The sequence below is a fragment of the Hordeum vulgare genome, chromosome 4H (assembly GCF_904849725.1).
Source record: "Hordeum vulgare subsp. vulgare chromosome 4H, MorexV3_pseudomolecules_assembly, whole genome shotgun sequence".
NCBI lineage: Eukaryota > Viridiplantae > Streptophyta > Magnoliopsida > Poales > Poaceae > Hordeum > Hordeum vulgare.
In genome coordinates, this window is record NC_058521.1 from 83,491,425 (window position 1) to 83,502,236 (window position 10,812).

The window sequence follows — 10,812 nt, forward strand, 5'->3', positions numbered from 1 at the left end:
TACTACGAGTGGTTACCCGTTTACTCAAGCTTCCGTAGAGGTTCTCTAAAACATTTTTTTATGTTTAAGGTTGGAAGCAATCTTGGCAGCTCGTCTTTCTATAATCTCCTCCATGGAAGGTTGAGGAGCATCATCTTGATGATCGTGAGCACCTTCATCAGCTTGCTCGGGGTTCTGAACTTGATCTTTGTCATCACTTCGTGTATCACCATCATCATGAGGTTGATCTTTCCCTTCATCTTGTTCACTTCGTTGATGGCCTTCATTTTATTATCCGGAACCATGTGGGTCTTGCATTAGTGATGGTTCCACTTGAGTGGAACATTACCATTCTCCTTCGGCCAGCAGGGGTTCCTCAATGGGTAGGAAGTGTCCCACACCCATTGTCTTAAGGCTTGGGAAGGAATTTCATCACCTACATCACAAAGACCACTTGTTCCAATTGGGAGACATTATTTTCATCAAACTCCATGCTGCACGTCTCCTCAATTAGTCCATTGGACTTGTTAAGGACACGATAAGCATGAGACTTTGTAGCATAACCAACAAATATGCCCACTTGAGCTCTAGGTTCAAATTTAGACAAACGAGCACCTTTTCTAAGAATGAAACACTTATAACCAAACAACCGAAAGTACTTAAGGTTGGGATTGTTATCGGTAATAATTTTATAAGGACTCTCGTTCAATCCTTTGCGGAGGCAGAGTCGATTAGATGCATGACATGCGTTGTTGATGGCTTCGGCCCAAAAGTTGTATGAAGATTTGAATTCCACCATCATGGTCGTTGTCGCATCCATCAACGTTCGGTTCTTCCTTTCCGCAACACCATTTTTGTGAGGGGTATATGATGTCGAGTATTGATGCTTGATCCCCTCATCACTAAGAAACTCATCCATGGTGTAGTTCTTGAACTCGGTGACATTGTCACTTCTAATCATCAATATCTTTGCATCATGTTGTCGTCGGATCTCACTCTTCCTCTTGAAGAAGTATACCCAAGTATATCTTGAGTAATCATCCGCAATCACCAAGCAATACTTTCTCCCGCCAAGACTACCGAAAGAAGGATGACTAAAGAGATCCATGTGAAGGAGCTCCGAGGGCTTCTTTGAGGAGATGGTAGTCATGGGTCGGTGAGTCGTCTCATGTAGCTTTGCTTCAATACAAGCACTGGAATCACAATCTTTGAAAAATTCACATTTGTTAGTCCATGAACGTGATATCCTTTCAGGAGACTTTGCAAAGATCTCATATTCACATGGGCTAGATGGCAATGCGAAATCCATCCCACATCAACTTTACCATTAGGCAAGTCAAGGTCTTAGTGGGTCGCTCTGAAAAGTTAACCACATAGAGACCGTTTATGACATGCCCAACAAAGGCTACTTTAAGAGTCTTGGTCCACACAAGGGCCACAAAGTCAAAACCAAAGAAGGTACAAAAACCTATGAGTCAACACCAACATCTGTGAAATGTTATTCTCCATCCCTTGGATGGTGGTGACAAGAAAAGACATCTCCTCCTCTCTAGTTCTGAGCTGTGGAGCTGGTGCTGAATCATTTCTAGCTGCATCTGCCTCTGCTGATTCACGTGTTGAAACTGAGTTGGGATGGCTCGGGTCCATCATAGCTACATTGTCCTCAAAGTCTGGCTGAAGTGGGAGGTGTAGACGATCAAGTTGATATGCATGCTTGCCAATATTTCCATTGATGAGCATCCGAATATAAGGTGCATACCCATAGGATCTGTTTCGATCTTCAACAGTCCTCCTGGCAGTCTCTATTATCAAGTCCATCACTTTGAACCGGGTATGGATGTCTAAGTGGTGCAACATGTTAATGGAATAACCTCTGATCGTCTTGTCATCTCCTGATTTAGGCACGAGGGTGTGTCTCATAATGGTGTTCATTGTAGGTATTCCTGCTTGTAGAAAATAGACAAAGCCAAATTTATGTGTCTTCACATACTGATGTGGCACTCGATTGTACATGTTTGACATTGTGTTGTGATTCATCTTGGGTTCTGATTACACATCCAAATCTCCCTCTTGTGCCTTTGGGGCACCAATGATAGTGGCCCACTCATCTATGGTAGATACATACCGGTGATCTTCTAACATACATACTATCCTTCCATCTGGATAAAAATGAGCAGTTGAATAGAATTGCATGATCATCTCATCATTCTAGGCAGTCATCTCTCTGCCAACAAAATCTTCAATGTCAACTAGCCTAAAATGCTCTCTCACATGAGAGAATTAGTCCTCATTGTCCTTGATATATTCCCAATCAACATATCGCATGTCACTGACTGCAGGACTCTTGTCTAGCAACACTGTCTCATAGAAATCTTGTTGCTCCTTAGTGTGGAAAAGAGGATCAAGAACAGTTCTTCTCCTAATAGCACATGAATATATAGTCCTCCACGGCCTCAAAGCTTGAGCCCTTCTCTTCTTCATGTCTTCAGCAATAGGATGAGCATCATTGTGCGATGGCAAGTGAGCTCTCAGCTTCATCAGCACAGATGCATCATCGTCCTCCTCTATAGTAAACTCTCTGGATGCAGAGCCTTTATTTTTATCCGGTGCAGGTATGTCCTTAGTAGTCCTCTAGGGAGCAACTAGCTTCTTAGGCTTGGGTGCAGAATTCTTTGTCATAGCATCAACCATGAGCATCTTCTTCTTAGCAGGAGGGGCATTAGTTGGAATCTCTTCCTCTTCTTCATCAGCAACTTCTACTGGATCTTCATACATAGAAGTTGGTCTTCCAACAACATGCCCTACTCTCTTCGTGGATCTTTTCTGACCTAGCTTCTTAGCTAGCCTAGAAGAAGTGCCTTCAAGGGTGATCTTCATCCCTTTCTAAGCAACCTCTAGGGCTCTCACATCTGCATGTCTGACATACTCTTTTCTCATAGTCCTCTTGACTGTGGTTTTCTCTTTATACTTCTTGGAAATAATATCCTGTGGGATAAAATCAGCATCTTCCTCATCTGAATTAAGCATCTCCCTAGACCTGGTAGCTGCCTTGGGCAAACCATGGTATCTAGGTGTACCTCGGTCACAAGTTGTCCTCTCTGGACTAGTGCATGAATCCATGTCAGCATTGGGCTCACTGAAGATGTTCTGACTATCCTCTAATCCTAACATAATGTCATACAACCAAGCAGACAAGCATACCTTGTAAAAAGAGTTAGAAGAGCTGGAAATGGATGAGCATCACAAAAATCAGAAGTTCTTGAAAGTTTTGAACTCTGAAAAAATTAGGTTTAACTTTCTGCAAAAAAGGGATATAGGTTCCACCAAGACAAAAAAAATTGGAGCTAGCGAGGCTTACATTCTCTTTAATAGAAACTTGGCAACCCTTTTTGGTTTCACCAAAAACGGAAACTCGGTTTCACCGAGACTGTTCTCAGGAGCCCTAAAACCAAAATTGGTAGGACCGATTTTTCTGACTCGGTGACATTGAGATTCGGTTTTGCGGACTATTAACCCTAAGTTCTTCTTTATTCTCTAATCTACGGGAATATTCTTCTCCATGGAGTCATTGCAATCATGGACATAATTTATCTAAGCCTGTTTGTGCATGACTCGGAGATGGGAGTGCAAAGAGGGGCCTAATCCATACCCTAGTGTGGTGACGTATCCGCTATGGCGACGACGTCAGCATTGATTCTCATCGATGGTGAGGACTCCAGTGGTGTGGGTGCACGGTATAAACAAGGCGACATCCTAACGACTAGAGCACGTTAGCAAGGAGGTGTGGGAGGCAAAGTTTGAAGAAGTGATTTCAACTGTTGGGTCCATGGATAATATATACCCCCTGGCTGTCGGTGACATCATGTTGGAATTTTTGGTGCCACCGAGTTCCTGAACTGTCAGTAGATAGTGAAACTTGGTGAGGCCGAACGCGACCAACCGGTGATACTTAGAAAAAAACCTGATCAACCCAAGGCTTCGGTGGGACCGAGCTTTTGAAGTTGGTCACACCGAGATGCTTTTGGGAGGTTTTGGAACTAAGCCCTTGTCGAGACAGATCTCCGAGTGCTCCTCAGACAGAGTGTCCCTAAAGAGCTTGCTCAAATTTTGCGATGTAGCATGAATAGAATTTGAGACGAGAAAGCATAGATGGCTAGAGAGAGGTACTTAGGCATTCTTGTCTATCCAATTGGACAAATGAAATAGAGAGCGAAATAACAACAATTGGATATCCTTGAATGATCAAAATATGCATACCAACATGCTCACACAATAAGATGTCAACTAAAACATGGTGAACATGAACAAACACTCTAGTATCTACCAAGCACTTTGGTGATGATGAAGTCATCTATATAAGAGTATATTGACTTAGGAGCCAAGCAAGAATACTTGATCATTGTTCATACTCATCGTTTAAGCACAAGTAGGGTTACCACTTTTACATAAAGCTTTCAATGTCTTGACATCTTAAGAGATCCTTATACTCAAGTCTTAGAGTAAAGCTCCACCTTGATGTGATATCCCCCCTAAGAGGGATAATCTAACCTTGAGTTCTGTCATAGAAGACTTCATGTAGGTGTAGTAGTGGTGGATGCTCATTGTTGATGAAGATCATCTTGAGTTGGGAGCAATCCTTGTTGTTTCTTACTCTTCTCACCTACATAGGTTAGTCCCAAAGCACAAGGAACATATGCAATGATATTTATGGATATGGAATGAAATGCATGTGATATGATGTCCAAAGATACATTAATTACCTTGTCCCTTGCTTTACCTTTAAGGGAATGTGTGACTCCTTGAACCAATGCATAAGGTTGGAATTGATTGCATTTAGTTCTTGCAAAAATTAATAAGAGTTAATTTCATTGGAGGAATCACCCCTCAAGAACTTTTCCAGTTCTTCTTCTTAGGTACCCACATCACCTTGATGGGGATCCTTGGAGTTGTGGTAGCACTAGATGAAGTAGAGCTAGTAGTGTCCTTAGGAATCCACTTGACTCTGGCTTGGGGTTCTTCCTCAAATGAGTAAATCTCCTCTTGAAGCTTGCCCTCGCCCTTGTGGTCTAGTGGTAGAAGGTCATCTTGAGAGCTTGTTCCCTTGGGGAGAGTGGGATCATACATATCCTTTTGAGGAACAAACTTCATCATAGGATATTGGCCTTCTTCCTATTCAACTGCGCTAGCATTGAAGTAGTAAACACTTTGCTTTTTCCAATGTCGTATTTGCTTGCGCACCATTTCCTTGAATTGCTTACTTCCAACAAGACTCTTGAAGACACCTCTCTCTATAATTCCTTTCCATAAATCATTTGGCTAAGAGAATAATTAGTGGAATCAAGAGAGCTACTAGCAATAACATCATTTGATTTAAATTTAGCATTGTTGTTACTAGATGAAAAAACTTTCTTGCCTTTGTTACTAGTGTTCTTAGGTTTAACTTGTGGAACAAAAGTAGGCAAGAGTAATCATTTGGCTAGATAAGAAGAATTCTTCTTTCGAAGATCATCATCGATTGCTTTTAGAAACTCATGCTCTTGCTCTAAATTTAGCTTCTCGAAGTGTAGCTTCTCATGAGTTCTTGTAAGCTCCACGTGATCTTCTAGAGTAGTTTCATGAGCTAACTTAAGATTCTTTAATTCTTTAGTTAGTCATTCAATCTCTTTCTTATCATCATCATTCAAGTTATCTTGACTAGCACGATTATTATAAAGTTAATTTTCAATGTTATCACTAGTCTTAACAAAGAGAAAGTCATCCTCTCCTAACAAGTCATGCTCATCACTATCAAAGTCAAAATACTCAGGGTGTGATACCTTGGGGAATTTTGGCATGAAGCAGTTTACATCCCTTCATTTGGTGAATCAAATAAGTCGTAGGAGCTGGAGTCGGAGTCGGAGTGGTAGCTTCTCTCGGATTGGTTGTCGGACTCAAAGCCGGATACCCATTCACCAACATGAGCTTGATGTCTTCTTCTTGAGCTTCTCTTGGTGTACTTGTCCTTCTTCTCCCATTCCTTGCCTCTCCGGGAGAGTCTTCATTCATAATGATCTTCTCTACTACTTCTCTCTCTGCAAGGTGACTCATCTCTTGAGCTTAGTCTTCTAGGTGACTCTTCTCTTCTTTTGTGGGGAGCCGAGCACTCATTGAAATTGTATCTAGGCTTTCCACAATTGTAGCAGTTTCGGTCATGACTAGACGAACACTTCTCATCATATCTTGAGGTTGAGCTTATCTCTTTGCCTCTACTCTTGTAGAACTTGTTGAATTTTCTAACCATGAGAGGTTGATCTCTTCATTGGTAACAAGGTTTTCATTAGAAGTAGCGGGAGTATCACTCGAAGCTTTGTAAGCATCGCTTAACTTGTCGTGCAACTCATCTTTGTCCTTGAGTGACATTTCATGAGCAACAATCCTTCCAATGACTTCAGTTGGCTTGATCCTTGTAGTTTGGATCATTTGGATTAATGTGCATACGGTATTGTATCTTCCATCCAAGGCTCTAATTATCTTCTTGATGATGAATTTACCGATCATCTCTCGGCTTCCTAAGCCGGCAATCTCATTTGTGATGAGAGCTATCCTAGAGTACATCTCAATGACTCCTTCACCATCCTTCATGTTGAACTTGTCAGCCTGACTTTGAAGCACATCCAACATAGATTCCATGACAGAATCAGTACCTTCGTGCATATGAATCAAACTATCCCAAATTTCCTTTGCATTCTCAAGGCGACTGATTTTTTTTTTAATTCTTCGGGGCACAAGCAGTTGAACAAGATGTCACGGGCTTGAGCATTGGATTGCAACATCTTCAATTCTTCCGTTGTCGCATCATGATCCGGTTCTCTTCCTTCTCCGAAGAAATCACCTTGCACACCAACACGAACAACAGCCCAAACGGCAGGATTACGACCAATAATATGCATTTTCATCTTATGCTTCCAACTAGCGAAGTTTGTACCATCAAAATATGGTCTCTATGGTGATAATTTCCCTCACTAGACGCCATACTCTCCTAGGTTGTGAAACTAATGCAATGGAGACCAAAGCTTTGATACCACTTGTAGGATCCGAGGTATGTCTAGTGGGGGTGATTAGACTACTTGATAAGATAACAACTTAGTATTTTCCCAATTTTAGTTCTCGACTAGTTTTAGCAATTATGACTAGTCAAGTTCACCCTACACATGCATAGTTAAGAGTATAGAACCGGAAAGTAGAGACATGAAAATGTAATGTAGAGGGTAGGGAAGGAAGATCAAACGCAAAGGTTGACATGGAAATGTTTGGCGTGGTTCTGATTGGTGGCGCTATCATACGTTCACGTTAGTGGAAACTTAAACCCATGAAGGGTAACGGCTACAAGAGTCCAGTTAGGGCTCCACCCACAAGGGGTCCACAAAGAAGCGGCATTGTATATTCCACCATGGCTTACGTCCACACAGGACTAGTGACAGCACAATTTCTCCCTAAGGTGGTTTTGATAATTGATCACAACATATGCACCATTGGACTAATGATCTTATCGAAGTAAATTTCAAAAAAGTTTAAAATATGCATTGTCTAAAGGATTGTGAGGAGAAACCCCTTGATGAAGGAACGAATATGATTTGCTCAAGCTTCAAGCAAGAAGACTCTACATTTTATATTTGTGAGAAATAAATTTGAGTCCGTAGGAAAGCCAATACTATTAAAACGAGGTGATATATTATGATGAATTGGTTGCTCAAGTGTTTAAAGGTAGCCACCAAAAATATTAAGCCATTCTCCCAGAAAATACCTCTATCCAAATATAAACTAGAAACGGTGCCACCAACTTTTTCCAGTCGGCCCTTTGCCAAACTCTAATCTCTCAGAACCACTAACTTTCATATCGGTGCTATCGAGATTAAGTGACCAACTTTCTGTTGAGAAAATTCTAGGAATCGGAAATTCTGAGAATGGAATCGGTCTCACTAAGATTTGGAAATTGTTCTAGGTCATCATATCGGTACCACCGAGATTTCTATATCGGTCTCACTGAGAATTCATAAGTTGCCACATTTAGTGCAACTCGGTACCATCGAGATTCTTTTCGGTGTCATCGATTTGTGCAATAATGTTGTAATGGTTGGATTTTGGGGGATGGCTATATATACCCCTTCCACCTCCTCTCATTCGCAGAGGAAGCACTCAAAACACACTTACACTTGCGAGATCCATTTTTCTAAGAGAGATCCACCTACTCATGTGTTGAGATCAAGAGATTCCAATCCAACCATTTGAAACTTTATCTCTAGCCTCCAGCGGTCAAAAAAAAGTTTCTTTCCACAAGGTCATTCTCTCCTACCCCTACCAAATCTGCGAGAGAGTGATTTAGTGTTGAGGAGACTATCTTTTGAAGCACAAGAGCAAGGAGTTCATCGTTCTACCACATCTATTACCTTTTGGAGGGTGGTGCCTCCTAGATTGGTTAGTTGTCACTAGGGAGCCTCCTACTTCGTGTTGTGGAGGTGAACTAAGAAGTTTGTAAGGGCAAGGAGATTGTCTACTTCGTGAAGATCTACCATGAGTGAGACTAGTCATGTGTGGACGTAAGCCATGTTGGAATAGACAAGGCCTCTTCTTTGTGGACACCTTGTCGGTCGACCCCTCCATGGACTCTCGCAACCGTTACCCTCCGTGCGTTGAAGTCTCCACTAACGTGGACGTACGATGGCACCACCTATCGGAACCACGCCGAAAATCGTCGTGTCAACCTTTGAGTTTGATCTTCCTTCCTTACCATCTACGTTACATTTGCATGTCTTTACTTTCCGTTGCTACACTCTTAGATATGCATGTGTAGGGTGAACTTGACTAGTCATAATTGCTAAAAGTGGCCCACAACTAAAATTGGGAAAATGCTAAGTGTTTATCTTGTCAAGTAGTCTAATCACCCCCTCTAGACATACTTCCGATCCTATAACTAGCCTCACTCATGGTTGATCTTGACGAAGTAGGAAATCTCCATGCCCGTACAAACTTCTTCGTTCAACTCCACAACACGAAGTAGGAGGCTCCCAAGTGACACCTGAAAGTGCGTTACATCGACTAGAGGGGGGGTGAATAGGAGATTTTTAGAATTTCATCACTGAGGAAATTCCTTTTGAGGTAATTCCTCACTGATGACTAACTTACAGCGGAAACAATAAAGGATCAGAAGTGCAAAGTTTCACAACATCAGTTTTTCAGAGTGAAGAATGTGAAAACAGATTGCACAGTGAGCAGGCACGCAGAATACAGATGTGGATTAACTGACGTGAAGAATTTGGGGTTGAGGAAATTCAGAGAAAGTCTTCAGCAAATTCTTCAAACAGTTGCAGTGAAAGTCATCAACACATAATACGAGGAAAGTAAGGAGTTGAGGAATTAGAACCCGTTTCTCAGTGAAGACAATCGTTGATGACCCAGTTCCAACTGCTGTGTCAGTCGTACATCTGGTTTGGAGCGGCTTGGTATTGAAACCAAAGGACACACAGTCCTGGGACACACAAGCCCTACCGTATTCTCCTTGAGCTAAGGATAGATAGTCCTCGCCCAACACTCGTGGTAAGTCTTCAGGGCAGACTTCCAAACCCTCACAAACTTGGTCACCCGGCGATCCACAATTGACTGCTGGAAAGCTCTAGACCATGACGCCTAACCATCTGGAGGATGCACAGTCCTCAAAGGTAAAAGGCTTTAGTCCCACAGAGGAACAACTTCTTCAGTGATGCTCAATCACTAGGTTTGGTTTGTGGTTTCGGTGTATGGTGTATTTCCTCACTGATGAATTACTCTCGAAGGCTCTGAGGAATTGGGTTGCTCTTATGACAAGTGTCAGTTTTTAACGGAGCAGCCAACCAGCTAGTGGTTGTAGGGGGTGGCTATTTATAGCTTGGGAGCATCCCGACATGATTTGACTCTTATGCCCTTAAATAATATGACCGTTGGAATGGATAAGACCAATGACTTGGTGTGGCTATCGAAACGGTCGGGACCCTCAACTGTGAGAGTCCTCATGTCACTCATATTCCTCACTTGAGGCTTTTGGTAGGATTTAGGCTTGGGTTGAGCATCATGAGGAAATTCATTCCATAGTGTAACTTCGACCCCCTTTAACAGCACGGTGTTCCTATTACTCAAATGCGAAGAAAATAAAACAGAAAGTGTAAGTCTTCATGCTTCAAATTCTTCAGAGTTATTTTCTTCAGGACACACCGGACTTCTCAATATCAGTATCTTCATGAGGAATATCAACTTCATCGCAGATTCCTCGCGATTCATTTCTTCAGCTTCAGACCAATTTCTTCAACTGAAGACATATATTTTTAGGGGTCGATATTCTTCAAATATCTCAAACTCCTCAATGACTTATAGATCCTGTGTATACTCACAAACACATTAGATACTTAACCTATAAGTCTTCAAACCACCAAAATCACTAAGGGGCACTAGATGCACTTACAATCTACCCCTTTTTGGTGGTTGATGACAATTAGGTTAAGTCTTCAACGGGGATAAAAAAATATGAAGTGTAAATACTCATTTGAGGAATTTGAAATCAAGATTCAGAGAGACTCCCCCTGAAGATGTGCATATCTTTAAGATTTTGCTTTTCACAGAAAATGCACATTGATGATTTATATCATGGAGATCTCCCCCTATGTCTTGTAAATCATGCATACTTGTAACGTATCATATGAAGAAAATGAAAAATGCATGATGGCAAATGGTATCTGACGAATTCCAGCATGCATGCATTAAAACTTGAGGAATAAGCATGCGAAGAAAAACGTTCAAAAGCGTCAGAGTACCATCGGGCTTAAG